This window comes from Leopardus geoffroyi, chromosome X (genome assembly GCF_018350155.1).
Source record: "Leopardus geoffroyi isolate Oge1 chromosome X, O.geoffroyi_Oge1_pat1.0, whole genome shotgun sequence".
NCBI classification, from domain to species: domain Eukaryota; kingdom Metazoa; phylum Chordata; class Mammalia; order Carnivora; family Felidae; genus Leopardus; species Leopardus geoffroyi.
In genome coordinates, this window is record NC_059343.1 from 109,763,418 (window position 1) to 109,778,692 (window position 15,275).

Genomic DNA, 15,275 nt, shown 5'->3' on the forward strand with positions numbered 1-15,275 from the left:
TATAGAGGAACACAATGGAGGGCACTGATTGCTTTTATCACTCTTTTAAAGACTGATATCTATTAGAGAAGGAAAGTGAATAGAGTGTTAAGTGTCAGACATAATCACGTTTGTTTCCTCCTTGTACTGAATGAGTGTCTTCACCCTACAATTAACATCTCAGGTACCTTGTCAGCAGCTCGGAGAATAGTACTTAATCAAAATGCATTAAAATTATTAGATCACAGCATATGAAATAATCAGGCTCTATCAAATGCCGCCTAACTACTTGATTTAGTGGGGGGAGGTGCTATCAGCCATAAAACATTATATTGGTAGATCACAAAATTATCGAGAGAGAAAAAAAGACTAGCAGGCATTATTTGTAATTTGCTGCTGATTTCTTTTATCTCCATATTCAGTTAACCATGAAGATCTGTGAGGGTTTTTTTTGTTTCCAGAAAGTGTCAGACCTCATCTCTTCTTTTATCATGGCATTCTGGCCTTTGTCACTACGTAGACTCGGGGCTAGGTGCAGACATGATGGAACTACCTGAGACAGATGATTTTTCCACTCATCTGCTGAAAACTTGCAGTGGCTCCCTCCTAGCCTGTCCAGAAATTCCTAGGAAAGATGAGTCAAACCAGGCTGCTGAGATGGTCGGGAAAGGCATCACTGGGTAGCTGAACAGGCCTGGCTTTAAGACTGGGTGGGAAGAAGGGAAAGGAAGGAACGGAATGAAATTCGCCAAGGCAAGAAAGGACAAAGGGAGTTCTAAGGTTGTGTTTTTCAGAAATGTTTTATGGGTCCTTTCGGGGTGGGCAGTGAGGATTTGTTTGGTGAGTGGTACTTTCTCTCTGGTTAAGGCTGTAAAATGATAGGGTACAAGTCAGCTCAAGTTGTAGATCACAGATCTTTTTGGGTAGCACACTGTTCAAAGCATTTTAATTACTTTGAATTGCTCATCAAGCTTATTTTGGCTCTGGCAGTTCAAGAACTAATTAGGGAACTTTGTCATTTTGTCTCCATCCTGAGGTTATGTGTTTGTCATTGCCCCTCCCTACCCCACCCCCAGCTAGAAATCACTTGTTATAAAATCAAAAAAGCCAAGTATTTTATAAGGGTTACTTCCAGTTATAAAGTAAAATGATCCTTTAAAGTTCCCAAAGAAACCATATAGCATATTTTTTTGGAGGAAAAAATCAGATTTTGTACATGTACTAAAATTTGTTACCAGATATTGATTATACTTATCGGAGAATTGCAGTTTTGTTGATTGCTAGATGAACAAAGACTATAAATTTTGACTAATAAGATATCCTAGCCACAGTTGTGCAGAGAACATATAAACAGCCTTTTGTTTATTTTGGTATTTGTTAAAAATTAAAAGATTCAGGGGCACTTTCGTGGCTCAGTCAGTTGAGCGTCCGACTCTTGATTTCGGCTCAGGTCATGATCTAATGGTTCGTGAGTTCAAACCCTGCATCAGGCTCTGCGCTGACAGTGTGGACCCTGCTTGGGATTCTCTCTCTCCCTCTCTCTCTCTGTCCCTCCCCTGCTCTCATGTGTGCATGTGCATGTGCACACACGCTCTTTCTCAAAAAACAAATAAACTTAAGTAAAAAAAGATTCAACCCCTATTAGTAGATATTTCACAATTTCAGTAGCATTTCCCCACCATTATTTGAATATTTAATTTGTCAAGTGTTGTGCTTTGATAACATGAACAGATTTCAGCAATGTCAGCACAAATCAATGGTGGTTAAAACTGCTGAATATGGGGCACCTGGATGGCTCAGTTGGATAGGCGACCGACTTCGGCTCAGGTCATGATCTTGCAGTTTGTGAGTTTGAGCCCCGTATCGGGCTCTGTGCTGACAGCTCAGAGCCTGGAGCCTGCTTCAGATTCTGTGTCTCCCTCTTTCTCCCCCTCCCCTGCTCACACTCTGTGTCTCTCTGTCTCTCAATAATAAATAAATGTTAAAAAAAAAAAAAAAACAACTGCCGAATCTGTACCTTTAGAGATAGGGGTTAGGCTATTCACACGTGCTGTTGACAGTGGAGTGTAGGGTAGGATGCAGATGGGTGTGAGAAAGTTCAGGGAGGATGTTGAAATGCACCCCTGTTTTGTTAGTGTAACAGATTTGTTCATGTCCGCTAATTTCTCCTATATGTTGGGTGCATGATGGTGCTGATTACAGAGCTAACTTTTATGTTCCTTGTAGTAGTTCTTACTTTAGGTTTTCAGGTACAACTGTTACCGACACAGACATCCCTTTTTTTTTTTTTTTTTTTTACTTGATTTCTGGGTGTATTCTTGTTTATGAATGCACTGCTTCAAATGATTTAAAGAAGCAGATAGGGCATAAAAATTAACAATAAGCATTATTCTTTTAGCCCTGTACACATACACACACATAAACAGACACTCTGGTGGTATTTTTCACTCTGGGGAAACCCAGAGTGGATTGTTGAAAATATTAGTGGCCATTCTTTTATAGTATTCTAGAATCTCCTCCCTATTCTTTGTATTTGCCAAGATTAAAATTCTTTGCTGTTGACACCATTGTGCCATCAGTATCGTTTTCTTGGGATCATAGAATGTTAAAGCCAGCAGGACCTAAGAGGTAATTTTCCTCAGTCCTAAGATTCTATTGGGTAACTCCTTGCAAATACAATTTGATTAAATCCGTTCAAAGTATAGATTTGATTAAAGAGAAAAATGTTGGAGGGAAATTATACCGCAGCCACTTTCTCATTAAGAATGAAAAGGTAAGTCTATGTAAAATTCCACTTTTTCAATCAGTGTTAATTTTCTGAAAGAACTCATGGTGTTAATAATTTAGTGCTGTGCTTACAAGCTTCAAACCTATTGATTTTAATTGGAGTTCCCCATCTAGAAGGAAGATAGGCAGCAAGCAAATCAATTTTGTGTTAATCCCGTGCATTTTAATAAGTGTGCTAAAGATTCACCGTAACATTATCTGTGATAGTTCGATATCCGATATGAGGTGTCTCTGCCTTAGATTCTATCCAAAGGTGTTTATTTCTGAAAGTACTAGAATGGCATCCTTTTATTTTACCTCCTGTATGGATAGCATAAAATAAGGCTCTCAGGGTCCATCACATTAAAATGTCCTGTATGTGGGTTTGATTAAATAATGGCCTGAATAAATTAGGATACCTGTTCTGTCATTTCTGTATTAGCGGAGTAGTTGTCTTCCTTTCATTGTATGGCCTCATCACCCTTTCCAAATGAATATTTTATAGTTAGAGCTTGTTATCAATCCCAGGCCATATTTATATAACATCCTGTCTAGTCAGTAATAATCCCTTTATTTTACCATTAATGCTTATGGTTAAACCTGATCCCTGATTGAATTGTGTATTTCTATATGTGTTTAGCCCAAGTAAATTAAAAGAAACGTACAGCAGACTGATACACAGACTGTTGCCCTTCGAGACCTTTAATCTTTGCATTAGAGTATGAAATTGCCCTGGACTCTCCAGGACACAAAGTAGTCATGTGGCTCTGGTTAATAGTGATTGCAGATGTGCTTCCAGAATCATAATTGCATGTATTACTGATATGCATCCTTGTTTATATGGCTACTACCAACTCGCTTTTGGGTATAGCTCCATATTACTTTAAGAACTGCTGTTTTACAACCTAAAAAACTCTCCAGTGGAAACAAAAAAATCTCAAAGGTGTCACTTTGGAAAGTTGTTATTATGTTAATCACATGTGAGAATAGGGATTGACTTAGAATTTCATACCTATTTTAATATCCTTCAGTTTATTGAATGTCATCTCTTTTGCACCAAAAGTCAGAAATCAAGCTACAAGTGAAAGGATAACCTCAAGGGGCACCTGGATGGCTCATTCAGTTGGGCTCCGACTCTTGATTTTGGCTCAGGTTGTCCCGAGGTTGTGGGATTGAGCCCCACATTGGGCTCCTGCTTAGGACTCTCTCTCCCTCCCTCCCTTCCCCTCCCTCCCTCTCAAATAAAATAAATTAAAAAAGGAAAGGATAACCTCATGCCAAAGATTGCATCCAAAGATGGGCCCCAGGTAAACACCCTGCAAACATCCAAGGGCTGCAAACGGAGCCCCATCCTTAATGAGCTTATTCATTAGAAAATGGAAAGATCATGGCAATGAAAGAGAATACAAAGATAATAAAATGTGTGCTGTAATGGAGGTTCAAGCAAAAAGCTGTGGGAGGGCAGGGGGTGAAGCAATTGATTCTGTTAGGTGATCAGGTTACCCTGGGGAGTTGGAAAGGTGTGTTTTTTTGTTTGTTTGTTTGTTTGTTTGTTTGTTTGTTTTTTAAGAGATGTGGTATTTCCAGAGATGGGGAAGACTTCGGGTGTTGACAGAGAAAATGGCATGACTCAAAGGCTCAAAAATAAGAAAGTAAAACTGTTCCCCAATGGAGCATTGCATTTAAGTTTGTATGTCTAAGGTACTATTCACTGAAGCAATTGTGTTTGGTACATGATAAGATACCCGTGAAATTTTCCCTCTGGGAAAATTTCCCTCTGGGCACTTAGTTTTGGTGGATGTGCTAGTTCTGTATATGGGCAAGTATCATTATGTTACTTTCTGAATTTACAGTTAGAGGAAGACTAGCAGAACCTTAGGTCCTATGCAAGCTGAACTTCTGGTCCCCCTTCACTTCCTGGAGCAGTCACTCATATGTCCTGGGACATGGTCCCCTGTGAGGGGTGAGAGGTCAGTCTGGACAGTAACTCACTCTGTCGCTCTTTACCCATCCTTAGTTCTTAAGCCTGCTTCATTATAGTATCAGAGTTGGGACTTGAATGCAGTTTGCTAGTGATTCTGAATTCCTTACGGCAACAGTAGCATAGTAGGAACTTTTCATTTGAGCCACTGTACCATTACCACTATAAAATCAGCCATGTGGCTGGTGCCAATTCATCCCCTGACTTAATGACTCCTTCAAAACTAGAGTTTGGCAACTGCTATTGATACGAGGAGGAGGAGAACAAAGTGACTTGGCTTCTAATACCTCACACATTCACGGTGTCAAAACAGTAAGGGATTGAGAGATCATTGAGCCCACCTCTTTCCCTCATTTTACAGATGGTGAAGCCGACATTTAATCGCTGAGTTCTTGTCATTTCCGGGATAAGCAAAATTAAGGCAATTTTGCCTGACCTCTCTGCTTTCTTTACCTCTGTACTACTTCTAAGAAACCAGACCTCCTTCTTCCTTTGGAGTGGCTGGAAGGTCAGAAAGAAGTGAGCTAAATGATGCAATGGAATTTGCATCCAGCATTTATTGTGATGATAGCCTTGACTTTTGGTTTATTGAGAGAAGAATGTGATTGTTTGCAGGATGTTTCCTTCCCCTGCCCCATGGCTATAATTAAAGGTTTCAGGGAACTTCAAATCCCAGAAAGTCAGTCAAAACGACACAATTAGTTATTTCCTTTCATTTAAGAGGTCTGCAATCCAAAAATGATTTACCTGGCTGAACAAAATAGTGTGACGTTTCTAATTTCAATTAAAATAACAGGAATTTAAAGATCTCTATAGGAAATAGAGCTAATAAAAGCGCTGCCTGTTAGGAGTCTGTTTCTGAAGGATTTCTAAGAGTGGGGGGAGGTTATGGTTGAATTTCATCTCGTTCTTTCTGCATTTCATTTTTCTTTAGAAAAAAATGTGATATGTGGTAAAGTGACAATAGAATCAAAGAGATGTCTCTTTCTTCTTTACTCAATTGTAAATTGAACTGTCTTACCAACATGTGTAAAGAACCACATTCTTCATGTCCCAGAATGTGTCCTGCTTACGTCATTGTTCTTTCCCTCAGCCCTGAGCTTGGGTACAGAGGAGAAAGCACATTAGGGGGGCAGAGGAAGCTCTTTTATCCTCTCTTGAGTAGGAGGAATTCAGATGAGGGAATATTTTCAATTATTCTTTTGTTCTTAAAGGTGAAGTAGACTCAAAATTGTTCAGCAGGAGAAACTCCTCAAACTGCTGTGTTATTCACGCTGCGACATCAAAACCTTTCGTACTGGGTGCCCAGGTGGCTCAGTCAGTTAAGCGTCCAACTTCAGCTTAGGTCATGATCTCATGGTTCATGGGTTCAAGCCCTGTATCAGGCTTTGCACTGTCGGTGTGGAGCCTGCTTGGGATTCTCTTTTTACCCCTCTCTCTCCCCCTCCCCTGCTCTCTATCTCAAATAAATAAATAAACTTAAAAAGAAAAACCTTTCATAATAATTCTAATGAAGTTATCCTTTGCTAGAATATTTTCTAAGTATTTTTGCTAATGAGGTACATTTAAAAATAGGAATAATAAACTAAAGGAAAAATGAAAAAGTGCTTATAGACATAATTTTATTTCTGCCTTATGAACACATTTTTCTTGTTGCTATGCACAGAATTGCTAGAAGTTTAAATTGTTGCTTAAGAGCACAAAATAATACTGTATGAGACCTTTGACTTTATCCTTTGCCGGTAAGATCAGGGCTGCCTCATCCATCTCAAAAATGCCTTTTAAGTGGTGAGCAAAGACAGGGACTCCACTGTGAGTTGATAGAATGCTGTCTGATGACCACGAGGAAGACCAGGGTTATTGTAACTATACTTTTGACTACAGTTCATTTATTTCATTGCATGTACGTAAAACCTGGCAATTTGACACCTGCTGTATGTTGCAAAAGCAAATTCTAATAACTTCTGAGAGAGATACAAAAATGTGAGTGTGCCATAAAAGTAGGCAAACTAGGAACATTTTCTTTATGCACCTAGATAAATATTTTGAGCTCTTAAGCATGGAAATACAAACTCAGATGACTGACCACCTAAAGAAGATTGACCTCAAGCCCAACTCTCCATGTTTAATTTGAAACGTGTACAGACATACCAGTTTTTACCTTAGTTCTTATTCTGTCACAGACAAAATATAGTGCAGCTCAATATTTTACTTCAGAAATAGAAATCTCAGAGGTCTCTTAAGAACTCCATACATTTTTATCAGATACTCGTAATATGAACCTGAGGTTGTACAAAGTGGAAGAATACTCTGCCAACATCATGTTCTCCAAAAGTTTAGAAAAAAATATGAGTTTGTTTTATTCTTATTATTAAAATAATCTGAGTTTTCACATGGTCATGTGAACAATTCTATGCCCATATAAAATCTAGAACAAAAGTATTATTTTTATTCTTGGACAATTTCATCAATTTGAGGATCTTTTCAAATGAACAGAATGGAAAACATTAGTATTAAGGGTTACGGAAGTGTGATAAAGCTGGAATTGGAGCGCTTGACTTCCGGACATTGGATCTGATGGGTATCATGGTTTGGAATACCATCGCTACCTTGCCTCCCACACTCCAGAGGGTAGTGCATTCCAGTTTAGTTATTGGCATGAAAAAACAATGGGCCAAATATAGTAACCTTGCCAGAAAGTCAAAATTACATACAGGTCACTCCTCTGTAGAATTGTAGTATAAAACATTTGGTAATCATGCATATCTACAGGGATCAATCAATAGCATAGTGATTCCAAAATTGTAAGAAATCCTATCATTTGGGAAGAGGAACATTCTGTTTTAAGTTTTTCAAATTCTTTTAAGTTTAAAATTTTTCAGATTCTTTAAGCGTAAGGATATTACTAAGTACACATTGGACAGTTCCGTGATCTGTTCATGATGGAAAATAATTTTGGTTTTATAGCCAAAGGATAAAATTTAAGTTACAAATTAATCCAAGCTGTAGTGAAAGCATCTTAGACTTAAGAGTCAGAAGACCTGGGTTCAAGTTTGAGCTTTGCCACCAGTTAACTACCTTATATCCTTGAACAATTTATAATCTCTGTAGGCTACAGGATTTTTTCCTCTATAAAAATTGATTTTGGATCAGATATTTGCTAAGTTCCCATCCATCTCAAAGATCCTATCATTCTTTTAATTTCAGGATTTGTTTCCCTTCTTAACCTCTCCCTACCTCTGCCATCATTTTGACATAAATGGCCTTAAATTTCATAGCTTCCATATGATGGTATTAGCCTGGGACCCGGTGGGCATACAATAAAAGCTTGTTACTGATGGTGGTGATAAGGAGTTGGTCTAAATGACCTATACATTTCCTTCCAGCTGTAAAAGCCTGTGACTGTTACAGTTCTATCAAGGGAGAAGTCAGCTGTGCTTGGATCATATATAGCACTTTAAAAAGGTGGATAGTGTCTGGGCGCCTGGGTGGCTCAGTTGGTTAAGCATCCTACTCTTGTTTTTGGCTCAGGTCATGATCCCGCATTTTAGTGGTTTGGAGCCCCTTATCCAGCTCTGCGCTGACAGTACAGAACCTGTTTGGGATTCTCTTTCCCTCTCTCTGCCCCTCCCCCACTCGCGCTACCTCTGTCTCTCTCAAAATAAATAAATAAACTTAAAAATAAAAAGATAATGTCCGGTGGTCTTGAACACAACCAGTGCTGAGAGATAGATGGCTGTTGACTTTAAATCTTTATTTTTTTTCTGGCAGTATGTCGATTAGGAAACACTCAACAAACTTTTGAAGAAGTGGTTATAGGGCAATTGAAACAATCTTAACATAGGCAGTCATAATAGAACTAATTGCAGGTGAGGCTGGTGGAGCCCCTAGAAAATGACTTCTATGCATTCTATTTGTTAGATGGCAGGTAATAATATAGACATGGACGTGATCCAGAAAAGCATTCCTCTCTAGCTTGGGAGAAGTGGGTGCCTCTCTAGTCCTAAGTATATTGTTGGGTTACAGTTTTTAGTTATTCTCGGTAACTGTCTGGGCATCCTCAGTTCACAGCAGGTCACTCCTGGTGTTACCACTTGAGACTATGAAAAGAGTAAGAGGCCTTCCTTTCTAAGCCTGATATCATTAGCACATTCTTTGCTCATCATTTCCTGTTTACCCCTCTTCATCAGTGAGTCACTGGTAGGCTTTGTAAAGTGCAAAAAGTATGTAGCCAAGAGCATTCATAGTATGGATTTTATTAAGGTAGGGAGGCAAGTGCAAACCCTAGCTTGAGGTCAGCTTTGCTCAGCCGGGTTCATGCTTCTTGAGGGTTCTTTCACTTGCACTCGACCCTTCCTGGTCAAATTCTCTGAGAAATCTACCTCCTCTTCTTCCCTAAATCTATTGTTTTTACTCTCAGCTCCAGACTGGAAGTTTTACTTTACCTCAGATTCAAAGAAACTAGATTTTGTACCTTTGGTTCTTTACTACTTTTGGCTTTCCAGGTCCCCACCTCAAAGCCAATTCTAATTCTGTCTACAATTTTCTCGTTCCTCCTGATTTTGCCTAGTCCCAATGCCCCTGATGGGGTTCAGGATATGCTATCCCAAAATATAGCACCTTGGCATGTTGAATATGTTAAGGTAAAGGAGTTTGAGAAAGTAGCAGAAGCAAGAAGGTCGCTCTGACTGATTCTGCCCCTTCCCGTCCTCCTTGCCCTCCTTCCCTGAAGCAGGTCATAAGATCCTCATGTGAGAGGTGTTCTCATGGTACCAGAAAGAAAGGAGCATCCTTATCTTTAAAGACAACAGGATGCCAAGAAGAATCTGAACAAACTGGCCTTGCTAAGTCTCTCCCGTTCACCACATTTCTTTGTCCTGTCACATCTTTCCACAATTTCTCACTCTTTGTCAAACCTAGCATCAAAATACATTAGTTTAACCATTTCTTTGAGTCTTCATTTCCTTATGGAGGCTCTGGTGTCATGTAAAACTGACATTAAGTAAATGCATATGCTTTTCTTCTGTTAGTCTTTGTGAGTTTAATTTTCAGACCCAGCCAGGGACCCTAAGAGGTTCCAGGGAAGCCTTTTTCCCTCTCCACCACCACCTTCCCACAATTTGTACCCATTTTCTAGTAGCTAAACTTTAACTCTTTGCCAATGTTGACTGGTAACTCAAAACCATCATCAATTAGATCTGAACCTATTATGTACCCTATTAACACATAGACTATTGTGTTAAAAAATGTTCAAGGATATTTATACAAAGAGTATGAGCCATTGCACTCTGGGCTATCCTACCTGTTTTGTGGCGCCTCCTGGAGTCCTGGCCTCTTGAGTAGTGAAGGAATAAACTGAAGTAATTACAAAAAAAAGGGGGGGTATGGGTTACATTTGTGTGTGTTTTTGTAAATATTACTTTTCGGGTCTTATTTGAGGGTAGGTACTAATTTTAGAGATGTGTCCTTAGAAGTATTGCAGACTTAATTTTTTAAATATAGCTATGTATATACAAATACCAAAGTCCCTTTGGTTTTATTTTAATCTCCTAAGTTGTCCACTTTCAGTGTGCACAGTTAGAAGAGAGCCACAGTCTTACCGAGGAAAAATAGGGGTGACAAGTTCCCTATAATCAAGGATACAAATTTCAGATGTCTGCTCAGTGGTTCCCAATGCTGATGTCAAGTCTGGTGCCAAAATGACTACATAGGAAGTAGATTGGAGTACTTTAAAACAAGAACTTATTGGGGCGCCTGGGTGGCGCAGTCGGTTAAGCGTCCGACTTCAGCCAGGTCACGATCTCGCGGTCCGTGAGTTCGAGCCCCGCGTCGGGCTCTGTCTGGGCTGATGGCTCAGAGCCTGGAGCCTGCTTCCAATTCTGTGTCTCCCTCTCTCTCTGCCCCTCCCCCGTTCATGCTCTGTCTCTCTCTGTCCCAAAAATAAATAAACGTTGAAAAAAAAAATTTTTTTTTAAAAACAAGAACTTATTGCTGGGCCCTAATTTCAGAGATCCTGAATCAGTAGTTTGGGGATGAGGCCTAGGTATCTGCATTTTAAAAGTTGTACTGGTGTAACTGGGTGGCTTAGTCACTTAGGCGTCCGACTCTTGGTTCCGGCTCAGGTCATGATCTCACGGTTTGTGAGTTTGAGCCGCATGTCAGGCTCCCAGCTGACAGTGTGGAGGCTGCTTGGGATTCTTGTCTCACTCTCTCTCTGCCCCTCCCCTCCTTGCGCTCCTTCTTTCTCTCTCTCTCAAAATAAATAAACAAAATAATAATGTTTAGCCAGGAGTGAAGACTCCTTAGAGAACCCTTATGAGTCCTTCCAGCCCCCTGATTCTGTGAGTTAAGTACGCAGGAAGCCTTCTTCCCTCTGCCCCTGACTTGCCACAGTAAGATATCCCTTTTAGACATCCTAAGAGTATTCCCATAGTGAAAGGTTGTTGCCGGTTATTGTTTTATTAGTAATGATAACTTCTAAGTCTTAAGTCTAAGACTTAAGGTTGTAATAGTGTAACTACAGCTGAAGAGTTCAAATCCAAGCAAAGGACAAGTACAGAACGTCAAGGAATAATGTAAATGTCCTGAGGTGCACCTGTGAAATTCCCATTTGCATGGACCTGTTTTTGTGGAGCATGTAGAAATCAACTACCATTAGTTTTAAATCAATGTGAAGTTAATGTAGCCATTCCTCCCATTTGCTGCTACATAACTTAGAACTCCATCCTGCACTACAGCTTTGAGAAGGCAATGCAAATACAGACATAGTAGTAAACTGAGATTTTGCAGTAGAGGTAGGAAGAGTAGGAGATTTTAATATTCTTTGGAAATTCTTAATATAATATTAATTTTCTTTTTCTTTAATATTTTAATATTCTTAAGATTTGATTTGGATGCAGAGGGAGTTGACTTGACTTGACTTTCTTAGAGACTCTGAAGAAGAGTGGTGTGAATGAGCAGGCCAATCAGCTTCTTCATATAGATCTTTTTTTTTTTTAAATATATGAAATTTATTGTCAAATTGGTTTCCATACAACACCCAGTGCTCATCCCAACAGGTGCCCTCCTCAATACCCATCACCTACCCTCCCCTCCCTCCCACCCCCCATCAGCCCTCAGTTTGTTCTCAGTTTTTTTTTTTTTTTTTTTTTAATTTTTTTTTTTCAACGTTTATTTATTTTTGGGACAGAGAGAGACAGAGCATGAACGGGGGAGGGGCAGAGAGAGAGTGAGACACAGAATCGGAAACAGGCTCCAGGCTCTGAGCCATCAGCCCAGAGCCTGACGCGGGGCTCGAACTCACGGACCGCGAGATCGTGACCTGGCTGAAGTCGGACGCCCAACCGACTGCGCCACCCAGGCGCCCCTGTTCTCAGTTTTTAAGAGTCTCTTATGCTTTGGCTCTCTCCCACTCTAACCTCTTTTTTTTTTCTTCCCCTCCCCCATGGGTTCCTGTTAAGTTTCTCAGAATCCACATAAGAGTGAACACATATTGTATCTGTCTTTCTCTGTATGGCTTATTTCACTTAGCATAACACTCTCCAGTTCCATCCACGTTGCTACAAAGGGCCATATTTCATTCTTTGTCATTGCCACGTAGTACTCCATTGTGTATACATACAGATCGTTTTCTATTGCATTACTTGCGATGTTTACCATTTATTTGCTTGACTTTGCCCTTGCATGAAAAACAGAAAGGAAACCTATCTTAATAAAGATTTGGTATACTTTGGTTTAAGAAGCTGGTGAGATGGGGAAGGGAAAGAGAGTACTTGGGTATTATCTATCCAAGATTCAGGAATTGGTAAACAGGGCAGGGATCTTTATCCTTCAGGTAGACAGGGAGGTGAGATTATTATACTCGTGAAGAGTTGTACAAACATTGTAAATGATGGAACTTTCTCTTTTTGTTTCTCCAACATGGTATTCCTGGATTTATGATGGGAAGCTATTCATGAGCTAGGATTCACTTCAGAGCTTTTTTAAAATTCAAAATGTGACTTGATTTTTAAATCTTTGTTTACATACTTTCAGGAATTCATTTTATTATAGGACAGCCATGTTCTCCCTGGAGTTGATTGTTTCAGTCAAATCCTTTTAAAACGTGAATTAAGGAGATTAGGATTTAATCTTTGTTGTTTACAAGAACAAAATCTTGTTATAAAGTTAAAGGAATACACTTGCTAGTCCAGAATGTATTATCAAGGAGTGCACACTATGTATTTTTTTAGTCAGTGGTATACCTACAACTTCAGATTTGTATTGTAGCTATATCAGAAAAATGGAAAGATTTATTACTTTTTCCAAATCCACTGAATTTAGGAACTTACTGAGAGGTAAACCTATCACAAAGCTTTGGTGAATATTTCTGCCACAAAGTACTGGAAAGACCAGAACCATCACCACAAGTAGTAAGAGGTAACTTGTGGGTTAGCTGCTAAATAATATTAATCACAACGAAGTACAATGTCTTGCTAAGGGAACACCAGGGAAGTCAATAATGATGGTGATACTCAAGTTTTAGAGAAGGTATATAACAAAATGTAAGCATTAAGACCCATTTGCAGCCTCCTGGAAATCTAAGTTATTTTTACAAGCCCATATGGAATCTCAAGATATATTTGTTCTATGTGGGTATTAGAGATGGGAGGGGATAACAAGTAGCTTGCAAATATCAAAGAGACTACTACATGGAAAGTGCATCTCTTAGGAATGGAAAAAATCCAATCGAGGAGAATGGGGAAGCTTATAAATTAAGCAGGTCATGTACAAACTGAATTTTGGACAGGTTGAAAAAAGAAAAGTTGGTGACATTCTGTAAAAGTGGGCATAAGCTTTTAGGTTACTCAAAGGCAGGCAGTTTAATGGGATCATAGTGGGTCTGTTTGATGACAGTGCCACAAAGAACTGGATGAGAAACAAAAATAAACTTTGATGATCTTGTTGTCTAATAAAAGAAGATCTAAGGGATCATGCTAACTCTGAAATTGTCTCCTGAAATTGTTGAATAGGTAAAATTGTAGTAAATGAAGAGATAATCTAGGTCCAATTGACAGATTAAATACATGTAGCTCACCAGAACTAGATAGCATCCTTTTATATTTTGACGCATTTAAGTATAAATTAATAACCTGCCTATTTGGGGGAGGTTTGGAAATACTGTGTTTCTACTGGATCAGGAGTATATATTCGGCAATGTGAGTTTAAATAATGATATAAATATTGTCTTGTTGGAGGAAAATTTGGATTAAAAGTTGTATAAGATGAAGGATATTTCTGAATCAGGAAAGGACAGTGAATTTATGAGCAGAAGTCATACCGAGGCATTTGTAACCTAAAACACCTATGCTTGATTCCAGAATTTATTGTAGCAAAATGTTGATTTCTGGATTCCTACTGTGGGATGAGTTGCAAAAGTTCAACGTATTACCATTTCCAAACGAGCACCAGCATTTATGATCAAGGCAGAGGAGAAGCTTATTTCAACCATCAATGAAAACATTACATACAGATAGGATCCCAAGCAAAGAAAAAAAAAAAACAAACTTGTAGATTCTCGAGCCCTTTTGCATTCTGTGTTGTTTACATGGTGGTTTAGGAGTACAGGTGGAATAATTGGAATATCAGAGAGAGGAAGAGTTAAGAGGTAATATTTTGCTGCCAGAATGTTAGAATTTTAAACAATTTACCTACTTTATAGCTCAGGTTAAGTGCTCTGTCACCATCGCTACCCTTGCATTAATGTGCAGACCCTGCCTAGTCCACTGCTTCATCCTAAAAAGTGCCTGGCCCCGTATTTCTGAAGTATAATTAACATACCGTGTCATGTTAGTTTCAAGCACACAAGGTAATGATTCATACATTAGTGCTCGCCACAATAAATGTAAACATCTGTCACCAAACAATGTTATTGTAATATTGTTGACTATATTCCCTATGCTATACTTTTTATCTCTGTGACTTATTTATTTTATAATTGGAAGTTTGTACCTTTTAATTGCCTTTATCTATTTCAATCTGCCCCCCACCCTTTCTTTGGCAACCATCGGTTCTCTGTATTTAAGAGTCTGTTTTTTTGTTTGTTTTGGTTTTTTAGATTACACATACAAGTGAAGTCACATGGTATTTTCTTTCTCTGTCTGGCTTATTCCACTTAGCATAATACCCTCTAGTTTCATCCATGTTGTCACAAATGGCAAGATCTTGGTCTTTTTGATGGCTGAGTAATATTCCATCATATATATGTGTGTGTATATATGTGTTTATATATGTATATATGTACATATATATACGTGTGTGTATATATATATACACACCATATCTTCTTTATCCATTCATCTATCAATGAACACTTGGGTTGCTTCCATATTTTGGCTATTGTAAATAATGCTGCAATAAACATAGGGGTACATCTATCTTTTTGAATTAATGCTTTCATTTTCTTTGGCTAAATACCTAGTAGTGGTATCACTGGATCATATGATATTTCTATTTTTAATTTTTTTGAGGAACCTCCATACCGTTTTCCACCGTAGCTGCACTAATGTAC

The 15,275-nt window shown here is 38.8% G+C and overlaps 1 protein-coding gene across 1 annotated transcript in view; it reads left to right on the forward strand.

Annotated features, from left to right (window-relative positions):
* STK26 (serine/threonine kinase 26) overlaps positions 1-15,275 on the forward strand; it is a 56,617-nt gene that overhangs the window by 16,258 nt on the left and 25,084 nt on the right. The window lies entirely within an intron of this gene.